General features: G+C 48.5%; 1 protein-coding gene across 18 annotated transcripts in view; it reads left to right on the plus strand.

The window, feature by feature from the left end:
* Camta1 (calmodulin binding transcription activator 1) overlaps positions 1–21,838 on the plus strand; it is a 792,350-nt gene that overhangs the window by 330,328 nt on the left and 440,184 nt on the right. The window lies entirely within an intron of this gene.

Below are 21,838 nucleotides of genomic sequence, written 5' to 3' on the forward strand. Positions count from 1 at the left end.
CTGAGCTGGCAGGTACCGTGCTGAGCACCAAGTCAGATGTCACAAGAGAAAGGGACGGACTGTCTGAAGATTAGGATTGCTTATTCTTTTTTCCCCTCAGTGTTTTATCCAGCAATTCTACCTGAATAAGGGCTGATTAATTAGATCGGGAGACCAGTGCTGTCAGCCGTGTGTAAGACATTTGGGGTGCTGTATCCTTAGGATGCTAAGACAAATGAGGCAGACAAATGTTTATGTCTTCCTTGTCTCCTGTTTCCATGGCAAAAGCCTCTATAGTGCCATTGCTCTTTTTAGGACTATCTCTCTGTGTGCATGTGTGTGAGTGTTTGGACCACATCTATGTATTCCACACATGTGGAATGCCTGTGGAGGCTAAAAGAGTGTATTGGACTCCCTGGAGCTGGAGTGATAGATGTTTGTGGGCTGCAAAGCTGTGTGGCTGCTGGGAACCCAGTCTAGACCCTCTGTAAGGGCATCAAGTGTACCTAACTGCTGAGCCATCTCTCCAGCCCCTGCAGGAGCAGCTTCCCCTGAAAGGGAGGAACCATCACTTCTCTTTATGGATATGCGTTTCAGAAAGCTGTGGAAATGCATTATAGTTGAGAAATGTTGAAAGTATGACATTAATGACAGACTTTGCTGGCTTTGAAAAGGGACTTATTTTTAAAGAGAAGCTAAACTAAATCTGCGTTGGCCAAATCACTTAAATTGGTGAGGACTGTACAACAGCCCTATACACAGTACCATAGAGACCCCAGTAACATATAGACCCCAGTACCATATAGACCCCAGTACCATATAGACCCCAGTACCATATAGACCACAGTAACATATAGACCCCAGTAACATATAAACCCCAGCAACATATAGACCAAGTAACATATAGACCCTCAGTACCATATAGACACCAGTAACATATAGACCACAGTAACATATAGACCACAGTAACATATAAACCCTCAGTAACATATAGACACCAGTAACATATAGACCACAGTAACATATAAACCCTCAGTACCATATAGACCCCAGTAACATATAGACCCCAGTAACATATAAACCCTCAGTAACATATAGACACCAGTAACATATAGACACCAGCAACATACAGACCTCAGTAACATATAGACCCCAGTACCATATAGACCCTCAGTACCATATAGACCCCAGTACCATATAGAGCCCCAGTACCATATAGACTCTCAGTACCATACAGACCCCAGTACCATATAGAGCCCCAGTACCATATAGACCTCAGCAACATATAGATCCCTCAGTAACATATATATCCCCCAGTAACATATAGGCTCTCAGTACCATATAGACCCCCAGTAATATAAAGGCCCCAGTAACATACATGCCCCAGAAATGTATAGATCACAGTAACATATAGATCCCCATAACATATAGACCCTCACTAACATATAGACCCCAGGAACAGACAGAACTGAGCAGGGGAGTGGCAGAGCCCACAATTCCAGCACTCGGGAGCACAGGGAAACTAGAATTTCCAAGGCCCTCTGGCCACACGGTGAGGTTGGGGCTAGCCTGGGCTGCTTAAGACCCTGTCAGTTAATGAGTGGATGAATAAAGCCACCCTAGACGGGCAAACTTTGTTGACATGAAGTGGTGGAGATGCCGGTTTAAACAGATCATTAGCTAGTTCATAGACCGCACATGGACAAATTTGGAGAAAATTAGAGTATCTGTGTGTCTACCGCCAACTTTGGCAGCTCTTAGCCTCTGCCCTATTTATCTGCCACCTAAAGAGAAATGCAGAGTGTGACAGGCACATGCTCACTGTGTCCTTCTGCCCCGTGATGGTGTTTTCAATTTTGTACATATCAATCTTTTCCACTTTTCATACCTTCTCACATATTTCTGGGGCCCTTAGCACATACAGCATCGTTTGTAGATTTTTGTCCCACAAATGACACCATCCATTGTTCTCCTGCAGTGCTGCCGTGTGTTATCCTTCCTGATAAACATAGGCGTGAGCATGACATGTAATGCCCATGCTCCACATGTGTGCACACACCTAGAGAAGGCGTGTATGTGCTATGCTTCACTTATGTTTAGCTGCAGAATAAGTTAGTTGCAAAGACATTGATGCACCAGTGTTTGTAGGTGTGTATATGTGCACACATAAATACATACAAAAAGAGGTATATGCGTATATGAGTGTGCAGGTGTATGAGCATGTTATGTTGGCGAGCATGTTCAAGGGTGTGGGTGTGTGGAGGCTGGGGGATGACCTTGTTTGTCTTTTCTCGGATGCTGTCCACCTTCCTTTCTGAGACAGTCTTTCACAGAGACTAGTCAAGTAGAGTAGGCTGGCTGGCCAGAGAGCCCCAGCGTAGTCTGTCTGGGGTCCCTGGGTGCTGGGTTTCAAGGCCATGGCCACCACATCCAGCTTTTTAAACATTTTCCATTGTGGGGTCTGAGCTCAGGCTCACATTCCTGCCAAGCCGTCACTCCACCAGCCGAGGCCCCCTCAGCCCTGAGGCAGTGTTCTCACTCGTGTCTTCCGTGGACAGAAATTCCTTATTTTAATGCAGTTTCATTTTTATTTTCTCAGTTCTTATGATTAACATTTTAGCACGCACTCAAGACCTCTTCACTCCAAACAGTAAGCTCTGCCCTCCATCTGACTTTCTAAAAGTCACAGGACCTGATTCTTCGTATCTTAACCCTCCAGGAACTCTTCTGTGTAGGAAAGCACCAGCTCCCCACAGCACTCTGCACGCTCCACCCTCCCCCTCACCGGTGCATTTCAAGCTTCTGCATACGATGTTTGTACCAAGTATCCACTTGCACATAAGATGGTTGTGTCCTAGGGGTCAGACTGACTTCCATCATGGCTGTAGGCTTTGACCAACTCTTGGAAGGTGATCATGCTCTTGCCATACTTCCTATGAGAGGCTGTGATGGAGTATTCATTTTGCCTATTCTCGGCCTTTGCTTTCCCACACTTGATGCCCAAGCCAGTCTAATCAACATCTCAAATTCCCATGGGGATTTTGATTGGAGCTACTTCAAATCTATTTGCCAGTCTGGACAGATTGACCTTTCCATGATAGTGACCCTTCTATATTTGAGCATGATGTATCTCTAATATATATTTAAGGCATCTTTAATATATCTATCTACAATTTTATATTTTATTTTTTAAAATCTCTTTTTGGAGACAGTGTTTCAATGTAGCTCAGGCTGACCTTGAACTTGCAGTAATCCTCCTGCTTCAGCCACCCGAGTGCTGGAATTACAGACCTGCACCACCAAAAATCTTTGTTTTATTCATAAATGTGCTCTTACGATTAACCCTGAGAAGTTATTCTTAGAAAGATTAGATTTAAACTGCAATTATAATTGGTTTCTTTTAAATTATATTTTGTTTGTCACAGTTGTAATGATATTAATTTGCTTTTGTGTGCTGATTTTATGTCTAGCTTTAAATCCGATGCATTGCCGTTGGGGTGTGCTGGATTCTCTCTCTACAGTCCAATCATCAGTGTGTGCAGAGAACGGTGTTCCCCTCTCTCCTGAGTTTACTGCCTTTGTTTCCAGTTCTAGTATCACGGTGCACCCTGGGACATCTTGGGTGATGTTGATGAGAACTGGCACTCAGAGGAACACTTGTCTCATGTCCCATGTTGAAAGACCCTCTTCCGGGCCATGGATGTGGTTGACTCCTTGCCTGGCACACATGAAACCCTGGGTGAGGCCATCAGCACATGTTCTGGTACACACCTGTGATCCCAGCACACAGGAGGTAGAGGCAGGAGGATCAGAAATTCAAGGTCATGCTCCACTACCTAGGAGAGACAGCCTGAGCTACACGATGCACTGTAACGAGGGAGGGAGGGAGAAGGAGACACAGGGAGAAGTAGATGATAGATGAACAGGCAGAGAGACAGACAGACGGCGAGTTAGTTTCCTATGTCTCCTGGTGACTAGTGGTGTTTGCCAAGGTCTTGCTCTGCTTGCTTTGCTGTGTGACGTGAGTATATTATTTGGTCAGGAAAGGTTTCTTCTAATCCCAGTTTTCTAAGATATTTTTATTCTCTAATCACAAATGGACCTTTGAAGGTAGTGAGTACTTTTACGCCAGCCATTAAGAACTGGCCATGCTCAGACTGGAGAGATGGCCGTTTAGCAGCTAGGCTCTGTCCCCAGCACCCACAGGCAAAATACTCACATATGTAAATACACGTAATATATATTATATATAAAGACTCTAAAGAGCGTTAGATAGTGTTACGTTAATACATGTGGTCACAGTTTAACTTCACCCCTAACAAGGAGCTGCACTTTTAAAGTTTTTACTTAAATATTATACATACATACATACATACATACATACATATTAGATATAATACACATATATTTAAATAAAAATTTAAAAGAGAATGACAATATTTTTTCCCATGATGTTGACAGAAGGAGTTGTATTTACTATTTTATAATGTTAGTCTAACTCTTCAGCCCTAGGAAGACCCCAACTCACTCATGGTGTCACAGTTTTTTTATATATGGCGGCTGCAGTTTGCTGAGGTTTATTAAAGAGTTATCAACTCTTTCTGTCCCGGAGTCACGCTGGCCTTTGGGCTGCTTTTCCCATGATGCTCTTGTCGGAGATGATGGCATGCACGCTTTTGAAGGCACAGGATAATTATGCTTTGGAAAACTTTGTGTAAGATTGCGACTGTTCAGTCTGAATGCCTAAGAAGCTGGGCCCGGGGCCTGGTGTTTAATCTACTGCTCCGATTTCTCTGTTTATAAGAGCATCATGATTTCCAAGCCATATTTCCTTAAGGCAGCTTTGATACCTTTATTCTCTTGGAGTCTGCCCATTTCTTTTGTTGCCAATTTATTGCCATGTGACGGTCATACATCGCCCAATAACTCTTCAGTCTCCAAATCTTCTCCAGTAATGTTCTCCTTGCTCCTAAGACTGTCCTATTTTCCAACAAAACTTTGTCATCCGTACTGTTCTGTCTAAAGAACTTTTGAGTTTGTCACTTGCATCTGTTTCATAGATTTTCTGCTCTTTTTTTTTTTTATTTATTTTCTACTTCCTATATCCTGTGAATGCTTTCTCCAATCGGCTCCTTATGTCGTAAGTGGCAAGCTTGACTTTACTCATTTTCAGTTTGCCCCCTTTTCTATAAAAATTTAAGTTAATGAGTACATTATCCTCCACATTTTAATGAGTTGAATTCCTATTATCATTGAGTTCAAAATAGTTTGAGTTGCATTATGATTTCTGCATTAAATTGTCTAAAACTGTTCCTTCATTTTGAAAATGTATTCTTCTAGAATCTTTTCCTTACTAGACTCTTATTTGATTTCTAGTTTGCTTAGTAATTTGGAAAACATTATCCATATAATGAAAGTGTTTCTAGATTAAAAATTGATTGGTTTAGGTGTGTGTGTGCGCGTGCATGAGCGTGTGCGCGGGCAAACCCATGCCATAGCACATGTTGGAGGTCAGAGCACAACGTAGAGGAGTCAGTTTGCTCCTTGTGCCTGGCCCAATGCTCAGTCATCAGGCTTGGGACACGTCACTCTGGTGAGATGGGTTGTCTCTGTCTCTGCTCTGTTGCTGCGAGGAGACACCATGACCAAGGCAACTTATAAGAGAAGCATTTAGTTGGGGTCTTGCTTACAGTTTCCAATAGCATCATGTCTAGGAGGGCAGCAGCAGGCAGGCGTGGTGCTGGAGCGGCGGCTGAGAACTAACATCTGATCTGCAAGATGTGAGCAGAGACAGACACAGAGATAGAGAGACAGGCAAAGAGAGGGACAGAGAGAAACAGACAAAGAGAGACAGAGTCTGGGCCTGGCATAGGCTTTTGGACCTTGAAAGCTCCCCCCCCCACCGTGATACACCACCTCCCACAAGGCCATGCCTCCTCATTCTTCCCAAACAGTTCCACTCAAACAGAGGAGCCCAGGGGAGGCCGTCCTCCCTCGGAGCAGCGCAATCTACCCTTGAGATGTTGGAGCCCTGGTGCTGGTTGCAGTAAATGTGGACTGCAGACTACAGTGTGAGGGATGTTTAGAGGAAACACTTGCTACTTGTGCCATTCAGTTGCTCGGCTTTTTATGGCCTTACTGATTTCAGTTTCTATTTTTGCTGTAAATACTGAGACTAGTACAGTAAGAGTCATCCGGGTGGGTTTGTCCATTCCTCCTGAAAAGCCACCATTGGTGCCAACTTCACTTCTTGGTAAACTTGTTCTCTGCTTTCCTGGGTGCAAGAGAAGGGTGGTGTGCTCTCTGGTTAGTGTGTCCAGCGGCAGCTCAGGACACACAAGAGTCAAGGACTGGGGAACAGCGCTGTTTGCTGTGTCTTCAGGAAGACTTCACTTGGATGCCAAGGGCCCACTCGGCGCTGTGTGCCAGTGCCTGCCTGCAATCCCTGGGGATTCCTAGCCATCTATCCGGCCTAACTGGGTGGTCTCCAGGCCTCTGGAGACCTGGTTCTAAAAAATAAGGGGGTGGCTCCTAAGGAACATCACCCAGGGTTAGCTTCTGGGCTCCACACACATGTACGTGCATGTGACACACACACACACACACACACACACACACTGCTGAGCCCTCTCTGTGGCTATAGAAGTGCACTGGTGGGTCAGGATGCTCCCTGCTGTGTTCACGGAAGTGCGCCCTCACTGTGGGTCCTCTGCAGTTTGCCTGGGCCAGCTCCTCTGTTCAGGTCTCAGCTGCTGCCTACTCTTTGCCCTGCTTCCTGGACAAGCCTTTTCTTGTCAAGCTCTGCTCCCCGTAATGGCCCTGTGTTCCCACCTCCTCGGACCCTCGCAGTGCTGCTTCCTTTGAATTATTCCTTTGCTCAGAGTTTTGATTGATATAAAATTCCTTTTATGACGGATTCAACGTCAAAATGTTATTTGTTTTTTGAGACAAGGTCTCACTGTGTAGCCCTGGCTGGCCTTGAAATAAGGGATTCACCTGCCTCTGAACTGGGATTGAGGATGTGTGCCACCATGCCTAACTATTTATTTCTTTCCACCCTGTGGATGCTGGGACTTGAACTCACACCCTGAGCTTTGGGACACGTGCTTTCCTCACGGAGAGACATCCCGGAAGCCGGAGGTTGCATTTTACATCTTACAGTGAACACTTCAGTGGTATTTTTGTGCAGTTGCCACAGGGTGAAAACACTTGTCTTCAGTTCTGAAACATCTTCATTATCCGAGGAAAGCGCCTGCCTGGTCCCATCCCTCCCCCCAGCTCCAGCTCTCCTTTCGGGCAGCAGGAATTTCCCACTCTGGACACAACACAACCCAGAACCTTGCAGCTTGCTTTCTTTACTCGGTACAACATTCATCTATGCTGTTGTGATGACAATCCCCTCCTTTCCATGGTGGAGTAACACTCCATGATACAGACAGGCCAACATTCCTCCTGCCTGTCTGTCAGCCAATGGGCACACAGGCTGCTGTCCACCCGGCACCCTCTCCACTCGCTCAGCCCCTTCTCTTGAGGTGTCGCCTCTCACTGTTAAAGAGGCAGCAAGTAGAAACAGAGATCTCCCATTACTTCCTGATTCGGAGTCACTTCTGAGAGAGTCAAGGTGTGAGTGCTTGTGAAGGGTAGGGCTGTGGGGAGAGGAAGCTGCTGCCTTGAGTCCCTAAGCTGGTCCTCAAGGAGGAGAGGGCACCAGGAAGTGAAAATGGAAAGCCTGGCTTTGTGCCTGCAGCCCTGGGGGTGGGGGGAGCTGCCTGCAGCCCTGGTGGGGTGGGGGTGGGGGGCCGGTTGGAGACTGTCCTTGCTCTTTAAGCCATTGCCTCCCTGCCGGCCCTGCACTTTTATTGTTGCCAGGCCTTCCTGGGGAACACAGGGGACATTTGTACTTGGCAGCAGGAAGGACATTTACTGCCTGGGATGGTGCCTGGGAGTGACTGGCATCCCTGGGGCCCTGCGCAATGAGGGGTGAGGGTGGGCCTTTCTGGATCCTTGGCCTGTGGTACCTGGGGTCTGGGAACAGCCAGGTAGTGAATGATCTTCTGCATGGACAGTTCTAGGCTCTGGAGCTAAAATTAGATCAGCTCCCGGGTGCCTGGAGAGGATGAAGCAGCCTTGTCCATTCTGTGCCAAGCCTGGCTGGTGACAGCCTGTGCAGGAGGCTGAGTCATGAGCTCCTGGACACCGTGTTCCTCTTATCCCCTTAAGCCGTGACTTCCTTAAAGGAGGCAGAAATAGCATGTGGCTGTCCTCTGTCCTCTGGAGGGCCAGCCTGTCTGCACCGGAATCCCAGCTCACCACCTGTCCTCACACCACAGATATGATCACCGAAGCCTGGAGTGATTGTCCTCCCAGCACGGGGTGGTGATGAGTAACTGTACTGGGTATACCCGGTACCCTTCATGGCAGAGGCGGGGGTAATCTGGTACCTTCTGGAGTGCCCCAAATATAAGAGACAGCGTGCGTGATGACAAGAAGGCTGGTTGAACCCAGGTGTGGGGGTTTGAATAGGAATGGCTCCCATCGACTCCTGTGTGAATGCTTGGCCCATAGGAAGTGGCACTACTCGGAGGGGTAGCCTTGTTGGAGGAAGTGCGTCACTGTAGGGGCGGGCTTGAGGTCTTCCATGCTCAGGCTCTGTCCAGTATGGGATACAGTCTCCTTCTGCTGCCTGCGGATCAAGACGTAGAACTCCTGGGCCCACTGGCCAGCAGTATAGCCTAGGTGGTCAGCTCCGCATCCCAGGGCAAAATCAGTTTCAAGGGGGAGGGGTTTGAGGGCCTGAGGAACAACACCCATGTTTGTCATCTGTCCTCCACACACATGTGCACACGTGTGTGCCCGTGTACATGAACACACACACACACACACACTCACACCAGTAGAACACAGCATGGCCCACCCAGTGGACCTCTCAGGCCTAAGAAGTTTCTGAAGGACAGTGGGAACACGCAAGATCCAGGAGGGACCCAAGGAGACCCAAGCAGGACGTGGCAGGGCTGATGGGGCCCAGCCTCCATTGGGGACCACCTTGGTCACTGAGGTTCCCTGCTCTTCAAGATGCCAGGTCCTTCTGGAACCTGGTGCTGGCACCCCTCCGAGCAGGTCACACAGAAGCTCCCTCAGCCATTTCCTTGCCTGGACAGAAAATGGCCCAGAGCGGCTCAGTGGCTGGCGCTGAGGTCCACGGGTCCCAGCAGGGACAGCTGGCAGGCTGTGCTAACAGCTGCATTATTCTCCAGTAGAACTTGTTAGGTCAGAAACTTAGCGAAAACAGCCTCCTCTGCAGACACTGTGCAGAGTCGCCATCAACAAGGAAAATTTATGCTTTCAAAATAAAAAGAAAGCCGAGTGCATTAGTCACAGTGAGGAAGTGTTCGCGGAAAAGGTTTGTTCTCCAAGTAAACAGCCACAGTGGAATTGTAATCAAATTTCTTAATTATTTCCATAAATCTTGGGTGCATAAAAATATACAAGTCCCCTTTAAAAAAATCACTGTTTACAAGTGCCTTGGATGAGAGAAGCGGAAACCCAGAGCGTGCCTGGCTCACTGGAAGATTCCAGGAGCAAAGCCATAAGGGAGAGTTAAGATTTCTTCTTCCCAGGCTGGGCTGTGCGTGGTAGGCTGCCTGCTGCTGGCTCTCTAGATTAGACCAGCTTCAGAGAGAATGCAGGAGGAGAAAGGGGTACCTGGGAGGAGGTGGGGTCAGGGGAGTGAGCCTGGCGGTGAGTGGCAGGCCGGGACCAGGACTTTGGGCTGGCTGTGTGTGGTGGGCTGTTGGCAGGAGTTACCCCTGAGGCTCAGGAAACAGGGAGTCTGAGCTTTGTCCAGGGAGGGGCTAACGCCATGTCTCCATCCTCCAAACAACGACCGTGGACCTGAGGTCAGCTCCTTGCTGGGTTGTTAGACTCAGTAGCTCAGGCTACTCCACCACAAGCTTGGTCCTGCCTCAGGAGAAGGAGGTGGCTCTTCCTGTGTGTGCATGTCCACATGAAAGTATAGGTGAAAGTACATGGGTCAGAGGACAAACTAGGGCATCATGCTGCAGGTTCTGGCCACCTTATTTTTGAGACAGGGTCTGTTGTTGGTCTGGAGCTTGCCAAGCAGGCATTGCTGTCTGGTTGGGGAGCCCTTGCACTGGGGTGCTTACTTATCACCACACCCAGCCTTTTGTTTTATGTGGGTTCTGAGACTCAGACTCAGGCCTTCATAGTAGAAAGCAAAGAATGTGCCATCTGAGCCATCCGTCTCCCACCCCCACCCTGTGAAGTATGTTAGGGTCTCTCACATCCCAGGCAGGCTCTGAACTCACTGTGTAGCCCACGGTGGCCTTCAACTCTTAGAGCCCTCCTTCCAGATTCTGGGATTATGATGTAGAGAACCAAACATTTAGAAAATCATTTTGTTGGTGGCCCAGGTGTATATCTGTACATGCAAGCACATGTCTCTCTGTGTGTGTGTTGCTCTCTTATGCCAGTATGATTCAGAGAGAGCTTCGAAGGAGACTGAGTAGTGAGTGACAGGCACTCAGGCCTGGGACAGGCAAACATGCCAATATACAGGCACATTGGTATCTCCAGAGGCTGCCTTTTATGGCCCTAGGCACTGTGCAAGGGACAGCGGACAGAGCCCCACAGGCATGGCTGCGGAGCTGGGGCAGTTGAAAGCCAAGGCCGGCAGCTGCAAACAGCTGCATGTCAAAGGCGTCATGACATTTCCCCCACCACGTAAATGTCCATGAGCAGAATGTCTGCTCTGTTTTCTATTCTCTGCGCGCCTGCTTAGCTCTTCAAGAAAGCCGGAGCGGGTATCTTGTTTGAACAGTTGGCCGCACATTCCCATGATAACACAATTCCATTAAAACCTTCCTACGTTCCACAGAGAGGCACCACTGCCAAATGCTCTCTGTGTTGGATTAAGCCGTAATCAGAATTAAAATGCGGAATCCCGACCTCTCCCAGATGCGCTCTCCCGCCTGTGGCGGGGGTGGGGGGGTGGAGCTGCCCCCAGTTGCAGGCTGGGTGAGGGGCTACACCGCCAGCAGGAAGTTCAGGAGGTGCTGCAGTGGCCCTAGAGCTGTCACCCTCTCAAAACTGTGGGTCCCCTAGAGCCTGCTCCGGGCATTCAGCGATTCCTCATGTGGCTCAAAGGCTGCAATTGTGGGGTCTGTCTCTCTCCTGCCTCATGTGTGTGTGCGTGTGCACGTGAGATTCTTCTCTCATACTTTACATGCAGTTTCTCCTCCCTCCACTCTTCCCAGTCCCCCCACCCCCAACCCTCCTCTCCCTCAGAGTCACTCCCCCTCCATTTCCCTTCAGAAAAGTGCAGCCTCCCAGGAACATCAAACAAACACAGCATAACAAGTTACAATAAGACTAGACACAAACCCTAAGCCCTCAAGTCAAGGCTGGGCGAGGCAACCCAGCAGGAGGAAAAGGTCCCAAGAGCAGGCAAAGAGTTAGAGGCAGCTCCACTCCCACTGTTAGGAGCCCTGAAAGAACACCAAACTACACAGCCGTAATGTGTAGGCAGAACACCTGGTTGTGGAGGGAGAGGACAGGGCTGTCCTGAGGGTGAGCTCTGGACAGGAGCCTCTGCCTAGCGGCCCTTTGTTTCAGAAACTCAAGTGTGGGGCTAGGCTTTCTGGCCCATGAATACTGTGTCACAGCTGTGGCCATTTCTCCTCTCTTCCCCCAGATGACCTGTAGGTAGATTCAGAAATCCACTGGGGAAGGTGATTAGCCACAGGACTCGCTTACTCAGTCTCAGAGGCCTCCAGGTGACTGTTCCTGGTACTGTGTGTGTGTTCTATTTGTCTCATCAGACCTCAGTTTCATCTTCTTTGGGACTGGGTGTGTGGGCTTATGTGTTTCTGATGTGCTAATTTGGTCACTCATTCCTGCTGTGGTTTGCAGAGCTGCGGCTTGTAGCACAGTCCCTATGGCTGTCTCCCTGCTGGGGCAGGAGGGTAGCTCTAAAGGCCAGGTGAAACCCCAGCTTATTCAGGGCACTTGGAACTGTGGTAGTTTGCAGGTACTGCTGGGAGTACTAAAGTTTGGGGGGCTGCGAGAGGCCTGAGTAGCTGGGAGGAGGTGGCTGGGTGTCTACACAGAGGAAATCTCCCTGAGGAATGGCGCTCTTGTGCTCTGAAGGCATTCTGTGCCAGGCCCACACGGCAGTTGACAGGTGTCTGCAGGCCTCAGAGTCAAAGGCTGCTGTGAGCTGGATGGTAAAGGCTCTCTGAGTCCAACTGTAGTGGCTCTGCTCTAGCTGTTACCGGGTTCACTGGTCTGGGGAGGGGATGGAGAAGCCCCCAGGAGGGGATGGAGAGACCCTGGGGAGGGATGGAGAGACTCTGGGAAGGGGATGGACTCTGGGCGTGGTAGAGACCATTATACCACATTTCTCTGTCCAGACGTTGATCACAGACTCTACCTGACCTCAGAGGGCTCTGAATTTAGCAACATTCTCATGGAGAAAAACACTTTGGTGAATGTCTTCATAATCAGGGTTACCTGATAGCAAGCAGGTAACAGACTAGGCCAAGGCAACACACTAGGGTTCCCCTCCCTCACTGAAGCCCCACCCATACACCAGTGCCTCCCAATTAGAAGCCCTGCCCATTCACAGAGGCTCCTCCCACTTCCAAAAGCTCCTCCCACACACTGTGGCTCTTGCCTGACTTTGACAAGCCTCTTCCTGAGAGGTCTCCTTGAAGAAATGGGCATGAAGGTTTGAAAAGCAGAGGTCTCTGTCTCTCTGTCTCTCTCTCTGTGCATGCTCACACATGCATGCCTGTGTGTACATGTGTTGGAGGGAGAGGTCAAAGCTGGTTATCTTTCTTAATTGCTCTCCACTTTGTTTCTTTTACTTAAGTTTTATTTATTATGGAGTCTCCCTGTGCTTTTTATTAGAAATAAATGTTATTTACTCTCGTGTCTCCCAGTTTGCTCTTTGTTGTTGCTGCTGCTTCTGTGATAAACACCATGACTAAAAGCACCTCAGGAGAAGAGGTTTATTTGGCTACACATCTGGGTCATGGTCCTTATCGAGGGAAGTCAGGACAGGCATTCAGGAAGGAACGTAAAGGCAAGGTCACAGAGCAAAAGCAATGGAGGAATGCAGCCTGCTGGCTTTCTCTCAGGCTAGGGATGCTGCCACCCACAGTGGGCCGGGGGCCTCCTGCATCAGTTAATCTCATAGACACGCCCATCGGCCAGTCTGATCTAAGCAATTCCTCAGGTGTGTCAAGTTAACGGAAACTAACCACAGGCGTGCGTGTGCACGCACACACACACACACACACACACACACGCATACCAAGGTCAGAGCACAGTACACAGGGTCAGGTCTTTCCTCCCCTTGTGAGGTCTGCAGTGTGCACGCAGAGGTCAAAGGACGGCATCCAGGGGTCAATTCTTTGTGTGGCATCCAAGGATCCAAGCCAGCTTTCCGGCGATTCGTCTTGTTTTTTGAGGCAGGGTCTCTCACTGAACCCGGAGCTTATTGATTTGGCCAGTGAGCCCCAGAAATGCTCCTCTCTGCCTCCTCATCTAGGACTGCAGCTGCACACCATTGTTCTCAGCCTTCACATGAGGGCTGGGGCCTGAGCTTGGGTCTTTGCGTTTGACTGAACATCTTCCTGCCTTCCTGTTTGCTTCCTGGTTGTTCTGATTCCTCTCTCTGCCCAGGGCTTCCAAAGCCTGTGCAGTTCAGGTTGATAGGGAAGGCCACCCCCAACCCTGCCCTGGCCAGCTTGTATCATTTAGGAAAGACTTTTGGACAGTTAGCTTCTGTTTGTGTCTCTGCCTTTCTAGCGACTATTGAGCACCGACCAAATGAGGCTCCATGTTTGTAATTAGGCTAGAAAATTCTAGGTGACATTTCGACTGTGTAACTTGTGTTGCTGGCCTTGAGGTAGACCGTATTCGTTCCTCTGATTAACTGCAGCTTCACTTGGGGCCTCTTCTACTCTGCTAATCAATTGGATCTAACAGGTTCTCTGCATTCACACCTGACTGGATGCTTGGCCAAGGGCTGCAGGCTTTGGTTTTCAGAGTGTTTTCTGTTTATGGAGAGGGTGTCTCTCGGCCTCGCTGTTCCTGTAGAAGGGCCTTGCCCTGAGAAAGGCAAGAGCTCCACTAAGAAGAAAGGGAAAGGGGCACCAGGGACTTAGCCAGTCTCTAGTGTGCTGGATCCCTGTGGCTGGGCAGGGGCACACGGTGTGAAGCTCTCTGTAGCTGCCTCCCAAGAGGATATGTCACAACCCAACCTGATGTTGCTAAGCCATCACCAAAGAGATGCCCTTGTCTGTGCACGTGTGCTTATACATGCTCATTGCTTGGAAACGATTAGACTCAGGCAGCCATTCTCAGCAGCACGAGGTTGCTTGGAGGTGGCCATGAGAATGGGAACAGCCAAAGATCAAGAATGCTTTCTGAAAGAGTTGGGGCTCCAAGTGAGCTACACGGGGGTTCCAGGATGTCTCTATGGCCAGGCAAAGGGTCTCTGAGCCTTCATGGCTACCACTCCCAAATACATGGGAAGATAAGTGACAGAATTGAGCACGCCTCACCTGCAGGGACTCACTCACCTCATGCATCCAGGAACAAAAGGTGAAGAAGTCAAAATAATTACACAGAAGGGCTGAGTATCTGCTCGGGAAATAACATGGGAACTGCTGTTAAGAGGCAGAAGCTGCAGAAGAAAAGAGAGGGAGTAATAATGGGAAATAAAATCACATTTAGTTATTTTGTGTGTGAGCACACGTGTGCTGTAGCACACGTATGAAATGTTTCTCCTTTTCCACCTGTGGGTCCTGGAGAGCAAATTCAGGTCATTAGGCATGGAAGTGAATAACTTTAACTGCCGAGCCATCTTGCCAGCCCAGCTTTTTGTTTGTTGCTTGTTTGTTTGTTTCAAGACAGGGTTTCTCTGTGTAGCCTCGAGTGTCCCGTGTTCACTTTGTAGACCAGGCTGGCCTTGAACTCACAGAGATCCACCTGCCTCTGCCTCCCTGAGTGCTGGGATTACAGGCGTGCCACAGCACACCCAGAACAACAAGTTTTTTTTCACTACTCTCAGCAGAAGGCAGATCAGTTGGGTTAAAGCACAACAACATAATTGCCAAGGAAGCAATTGAGGAAGCATGTTCACACAAAATGCACATATCTGTATCTATTTGGCCATATGGAATAGGCCTTTCTCTTGAATGCATATAGAGTGTGTTAAAATCCATCTTGTATAACGTCACACAACCTCTGTGAGTTCCATAAAGTAGAAACACTCTGAACAAATATCGTCTGAGCAGGACACACTAGAACTGGCCATTACTAACAAAGCTTAAAAGACCCTGCCATGCGGAACTGTTAAAAAAATATATCCTTCTATTACGACTGAAGTGAAGCTGAGAAGCAGATAAATTAAAAAGAGTTAATGATTATGAAAACACATCCTGTTGTAATCTGTAGAGTCCATTTAAAGTGGTGATCAGAGAAAGATTCACTCCCATAAGCACTTTTATTAATAAAAAATAAAATGTAGGGAAAGGAGTGAGATTGTGGTAGCTGTCAGAGGAATAAACCAGAAGAAAGAGCGAGATGAAAAAAAAAAAGTAGCTAACAAGGCTGAGAGCTGAACATGGCGCTGATGAACAAGGGCAGCCTCCATGTTTGTTATTAAATGTTGACAAAGTAGACACAAGGCTTGCTAAAAATAAAAGTGGTTAAGTGTGGAGTGATGGGGGAAGAGATGAAACCAACAAAACAAAAGAAACCAAGACAAAGCCAGGTAGCCGGGGAGATGGTACAGTCTGTAAAGCATGAGGACTGAGCTTGGATTCCCAGTCCCGCAAGGCTCGGCACGGTGGCGTGGGCCTGGATGAGTTGGCGTATGACATAGTAGAGTTCTAAAAAGTCTTCCAAGACAGTCCTTGGATGTTGGGGCAGGTGTGTATGTGTGTGACTCCGATGTCCCACTGGCAACTGAGCACTCCACGGTCATTTATTGTCTGCACTTTGATCAGTTGTGAATAATTAAAAACTGTTATATGCACAACAATATTATTTTAAAATGTTTATCTTGTGAATGTGTGTGTATGCGCACATATTTGCCCACGGTATATGTGAGTGCAGACAGGAGATCAGAGGACAAACTGTGGAGTCCTTCCCCTTCCTGTGTGTTCTGGGGATTGAACCTGGGTCATCAGACGTGGAGAGCAAGCGGCTTATGGGGAGCCATCTCTCCAGCCCTCAGTCGTTTCCTTATATTCAGAAGTGAAATCGCTGTAAGACGCATTATCAACAAAGAGGGTGTTTGTAATGGACTTAGTGAGATATTGGCAGAGGCCAAACAATGAGAACTTTTCCACCAACCCCGCACACACAAAGTGATCCCTGACACACACACATCTGTTGGTCTTGGTGGGCTGACTAACACAAACTGCTGGCTCCTTTCAAGCTCACTGATGATTTGAACACAATCCCTGAGAAAATAACCATAAGCCTTTTGTGGAGACAACAGGAACTTCAGTTCATGTGAAAAAACTAAACATGCCCTGTAAAAAGAAAGCTATGAGGAATCCCTCTACCACATAAGAAAACCAGCTAAGAAGCCCCGCAGTTAACAGCATGGTGCTGGCGTATAAAAGGACAGATCAGCAACAGAGCTGAATAGAAAGTGCAACAGTGGACCTGAGTGCACAAGGCATACATCAGTCAGGATCTGGGCTGGAAAAAATGGTTCAGTGATTCTCTTATAGAGAACCTGAGTTTGACTCCCAACACAGGTCACGGAATCTGACTCCCTCTTGTGGCCTCCTCAGGCAACTGCAGCCATGTGCACAGACCCACAGGCATTCTTACACCATCCTTAAGAACGGATCTCTGACTGCAGCTCATGTAAATATAAAAATTGACATCATAAAAGTACTACAAGAAAAAAGTGGGAGAGCATCTCTGTAGCACAGCTGTGGGGCAGGTTTCCTCAGCCTGATCCAAAACCCAAACATAAGACTGACTGCTTAAAACAACTTTGTATCACTTTTGGGCCTTTGGTGGTGAAATATTTTTGGCATAATTTTTTTTTTGCATAAAACAATTTAATTTTGACATGAGAGACAAAACCAAGTATCCCAAGCCCAGTCAGGGTGTGAGTGGCTGGGATGATGTCTATAAAGCATGTCCGGTATGAAGAGCGAGCTTGTTTAATGCACAGGGAACGCCGACGGGGTGGGGGAGACTGGCAATTCTCACAGGGGAGAGTGCACAGGCTCCCTTTAAGCCCACAGAGTGGCATTCAGCCTCGCTCATAATTAGAGACACGCAGATGGAAAGGGCTCGGAGACGCTTTTTTCACCTGTTGTGTTGGCAAAGATTAAAAGACTCAGCAACACATCTGTCGGCAAAGGCTGCAGCGACCAACATGTGGTGCAGCGGGAGAGGGGTGCAGGTAGTGTGACCCATGTGGGAGGAGTCTGGCTGCCACACATTTATATCCGGGCCCAGAAACTCCTCATCTAGGAAGTATGCTCAAGTACACTGGAAGGATGGAAACACAGACCCCTGGCTTTGTCCGGACCCCAAGCCCCCTTACTCTGTGAGGATGGTTTGCACCCTATCTTTTACAGCATTAGTGCAGGTCACTGCTGGTGCCGGTTCTTGTCCCAGCCCCAACTAACCCCAGGTGCTATCCACGGACAGCGACCATGTATCATGCCCGCAGCCTTCGATCACCTAATGCCTCTTCATCCGGATAATTGAGGGACCGTTCATTGTATGGGACCTGTCACTGGCAGGGAAAACAGCCATTTTGTTTATAACAGTTCTCACTGCAGAATTTTTGGTGGTTGTAAACACAGGCACAGCCTCATGATTGAGGCTGAACCGTGATAAACCCACCACAGGGGGAAGACATTGTAGGTGAAAATGCAGCCAGTGCGGAAAGCACGCTGTAGCGGCAGAGTGCACCTCATGGCTGTACCATAGAGTACAAGTCCTAGCAGGGGATCAAAACACAGAATTTGAAAAGTACCTACTAAGCACACACCACTTCTGCACCCACTGTGACAGAGGTCATGTACTGCAGAGCCTGGACAACAGGGAAGAGAAGGGGGAGGTGTCCCCGGGTGGGTGGCATTGTGGGGTGTAGCAGAGCATCTCCGTGGAGTCTTGGCTGGGCTGGGTTGGGGAGTGCAGATGAGTGTGATGGGGGTGATGGCTGCACACTGGCTGTTCTTGCTAAAGCTCAGTAGACTCTGCACTCACAATGAGTGGATTTCATGGCTGAAATTTGTCCCTAAAGGACAAGAAAGATGCCCCAGTTGGTAGAGTCACAGGCACAGGGACCCATGGGGAACAAGCCAGGAGTGGCGATGTGTTACTGTAGTTCCAATGTGAGAGGGATGGAAACAGATCGCTGGGATCACTGTCTGGCCTACTCTGTGAGTCCCAGAGTTCCAGGCCAGTGAGAGACCCTGCCTCAAAGAAGCAAGGTGGAAGATTCCCAAGGAAACACATCTGAAATTGTCCTTTGGCAATTGTGTGAACATATACTAGCTCATGCACACACATGAAGACACACACACAGATGCACACATTTTCCAATACACACAAGAAAATTGTACCTAAACAAAAATTTTGGAAGAAATTTTTTAGGAGCTAGGCTTTCTGGCCTCTGCGTATATTCCCGGGGCGGCAGAGGCAGAGGCAGAGGCAGCGGCAGAGGCAGAAGCAGAGGCAGAGGCAGAGGCAGAGGCAGACAGATACTGGGAGTTTGCGGATAGCTTGGACTGCAGAGTGAGACCCTGTCTTAAAAAGCCAACAAGCACACCGGGGACTTAGAACACTCGCCAAAGCATGTATGGAGTCCTGGTGCTATCACTGAGACTGACCACACTGGACCCAGGCCTGCGGTCCTAGCCGGGGGGGGGGGGGGGAGGGAGAGCAGAAGGCCCAGTTGTTCTTGGTCACGTGCTAGGTTGAAGGCCACCCTGGGTCCCATCCAAAATGAAAGAATTAAGAGGGGAGGATTTTCAAACTCCTACCATTGTGTAATAAAGAAAGTAAAATACAGGTGTGCACATTTCTGTACTTTAGTGAGAAAGTTCCTGGAAAGCAAGAACTGAGTGAGACTGATGACTGATGGGGGTGGTGGGGACCAGAGTGGAGGGGAGAGGGCATGGGGAGGCCTGGAAGGGACAAACTGAAATTTCTCTGAGATTACCTTCCTGTATACTTTTGACATTAATAATTATGTCGATATTTCATAACTCTAAGAAAGCACTGAGCTCAAGGCAAAGCACACGTGGGATGAAGACAGAAGCAAGGTAATGAACCACACTGAGAAGGGGGGATCTTTCCAAGTAACCGAGAGTCGGTTCCCACCATACGCCCTGAGGCTAGTATCAAAACAGGGCTGTAAAACACTGGCATGTTTGCCAGGATTAGTGTGGCTGTTTTCTAAAGAGACATGCATTCACAAATGTGTGTGTGTGTGTGTGTGTGTGTGTGTGTGTGTGTGTGTGTGCGCGCGCGCGCGCGCGGCGGTATGCTTGTGTGCTCCTGTGCACACACACATGCACACAGAGACACAGAGACTCACAGACACACTCATCCTTGAGCATGTCAGGGCACAGGAAAGAAGTGATTTCTCCGCATTGCCATCAGTTTCATTGTTTTGTTTGAGATGAGGCCTCTCACTATTTCGGCTAGGCTGGCTGGCCTAGCCCAGGAGTCTGGCTGCCTTTGCCTCCCGGCTCTGGGTTTACGAGCATACATGACCACACCTGCCTGGCTTTTCTATGTCAGTTCTGGGACTCGAACTTGGATCCTCATGCTTGCAAGGTGTTCCGATTTCACTTCTGTTGCTTTGATGGAACGCTGTGAGCAAAAGCAGCGCAGAGGAGTAAAGTTTGTATTTGATTTACAGTTTCAGGTTCTAGTCTGTCATTGCAGGTCAGTCACAGAGGTAGGGCCTCGAGACAGCCAGTCACATCACATCACAACCAAGAGGAGAGAGAACCCATGCTTCCTGCTTGAGTTTTCATTAAGCTTTCTCTTACCTTACATAGCTCAAGATCCTCTGCCTAGGGAATGGTGCTGCCCGCCGTAGCCTGGGTCCTCTTCATGTTAGTTCCAACAGTGAACACATCCCTATAGATACGCCCATGGGCCAACTTCATCGACAGTTCTCCAGCTGAAACTCTCTTCCCAAGTGGTTCCAGGTTGTGGCGACACAGCATTTAAAACTAGCCAGCACACAAGGTGGACACTTAATGGAACCGAGCACCCTCCCTTTCTCTAGCCCCTGGACTAGCAATTCTGAAATTATGTTATTTCATAGTCAAGGCTGAAGAAATAGGTGGATATCTTGAGAGTTAGTGAAGAGGGTTCTACGTGCACTCAGGTGGAAGACTGGAATGAATCCTGGGTGTTGGATTGGAATTTAAACTTCAGCTCAAAATATTGACAGAGACAGAGAGAGAGAGAGAGAGAGAGAGAGAGAGAGAGAGAGAGAACAAGCACTAAAAGCATATGTGATGTGTCGATGTGTTGGAAGTACTGGCACCCCCGTAGCAAGCTTAGCACCTCAGTCTCACTTTCTAAACAGCTCCCTAATTTAAAGGAAGCAGAGGTTTTGGTGAGATGACTCATTCCATGGCTGCACAAGAAAGCCTGGCACGATTGGATCCGGGCTTGATAGCAATGTGGTCTAAGTTGCCAGAGCCAGGACTCCAGTGCTGAATGTGGGGTGACCACACTTGAAAATGCAAGAGAAACAGCTTTTCTGGGAGACTGGTGGTGAATGAAGGGCTTTACAGAGAGGTGTCCCTGCAAAATCCACAGTAATCTCAAGTGAGAAGTTTCAATTTTACATGCAGCAGTAAGGCTGAGTGTAAAAGGCTGAGTCCTGAAGCTGAGTGTCAGAATTATGCCACTAATACCGAGGTGTTCTGTAGTGCTTGTTTTTAAACTCTGCTTTATCTGGAGTTCCTTAGAACCTCTCCCATCCAACCCCCAACCCTGGGTAGGGGGACAGAAGGTTAGTGGGGAGAGGGGGTGCAGACCCCTTTACTTTTCCCAGCTGGTTAGGGGCTATACCAATCTCCATCAACAGCAAATGCAGCCAGCAGTCTCCTCCAAGTGACTGCACCAAAAAGCATCTCTCCTGTGTCTCTCAAAACTGCCACACGCCCTCTGTCTCTGGTCTCTTTAAGCTGCCACATACCATACTTCCCTTTCTGGACTCTCATATTTATGTCCTCAGAGCCCTGCACCACGCCCCTCTCCACGATGCACGAGGCAGGCCCTTGCCAGCTGGCAATGACCACACCCCCCACAGTTATTAGCTGTGCACAAACTAAAGCCCAAGCCAAAATCCCACACTTGAGATTAAAACAAAAACACATTTACATAACATAACTGAGTTTTTAAGGAAACCAAAACTTCCATTACAATGGTATTCATTTCACATCTTTCTGAAGCACCAGGCAGGACATACTTCTCCTTTTGGAATCCTGCCCAACGTGTGCTTCCTGACACTAGTTATGAGCGAACAACAGACTAACCTATATTGAAGGAATTGTGTAAAAGCGATTGGCAAAGGTCACAGAAGGAAACCCTAAAGAACTGTGGAATGAAGGACACTCTAAGGTGTGCACACTCGAGGGCCACATGATACCAGGTTACTGGGCCATACACACCCCTGACTTTCCTTTTGCTCTGGAGGACTGTGCAGGCCATTGTGAGGGTCTGAGAGTGGGTTGACAGTCTGTGTGTGTGCCGATATGCCGGGTTATAGGGATACTCAGAGAGAAGGCTCAGGGGCCTTGGGACTTGGCTGATGCTC

The sequence above is a fragment of the Meriones unguiculatus genome, chromosome 3 (genome assembly GCF_030254825.1).
Source record: "Meriones unguiculatus strain TT.TT164.6M chromosome 3, Bangor_MerUng_6.1, whole genome shotgun sequence".
In the NCBI taxonomy this organism is placed as follows: Eukaryota; Metazoa; Chordata; class Mammalia; order Rodentia; family Muridae; genus Meriones; species Meriones unguiculatus.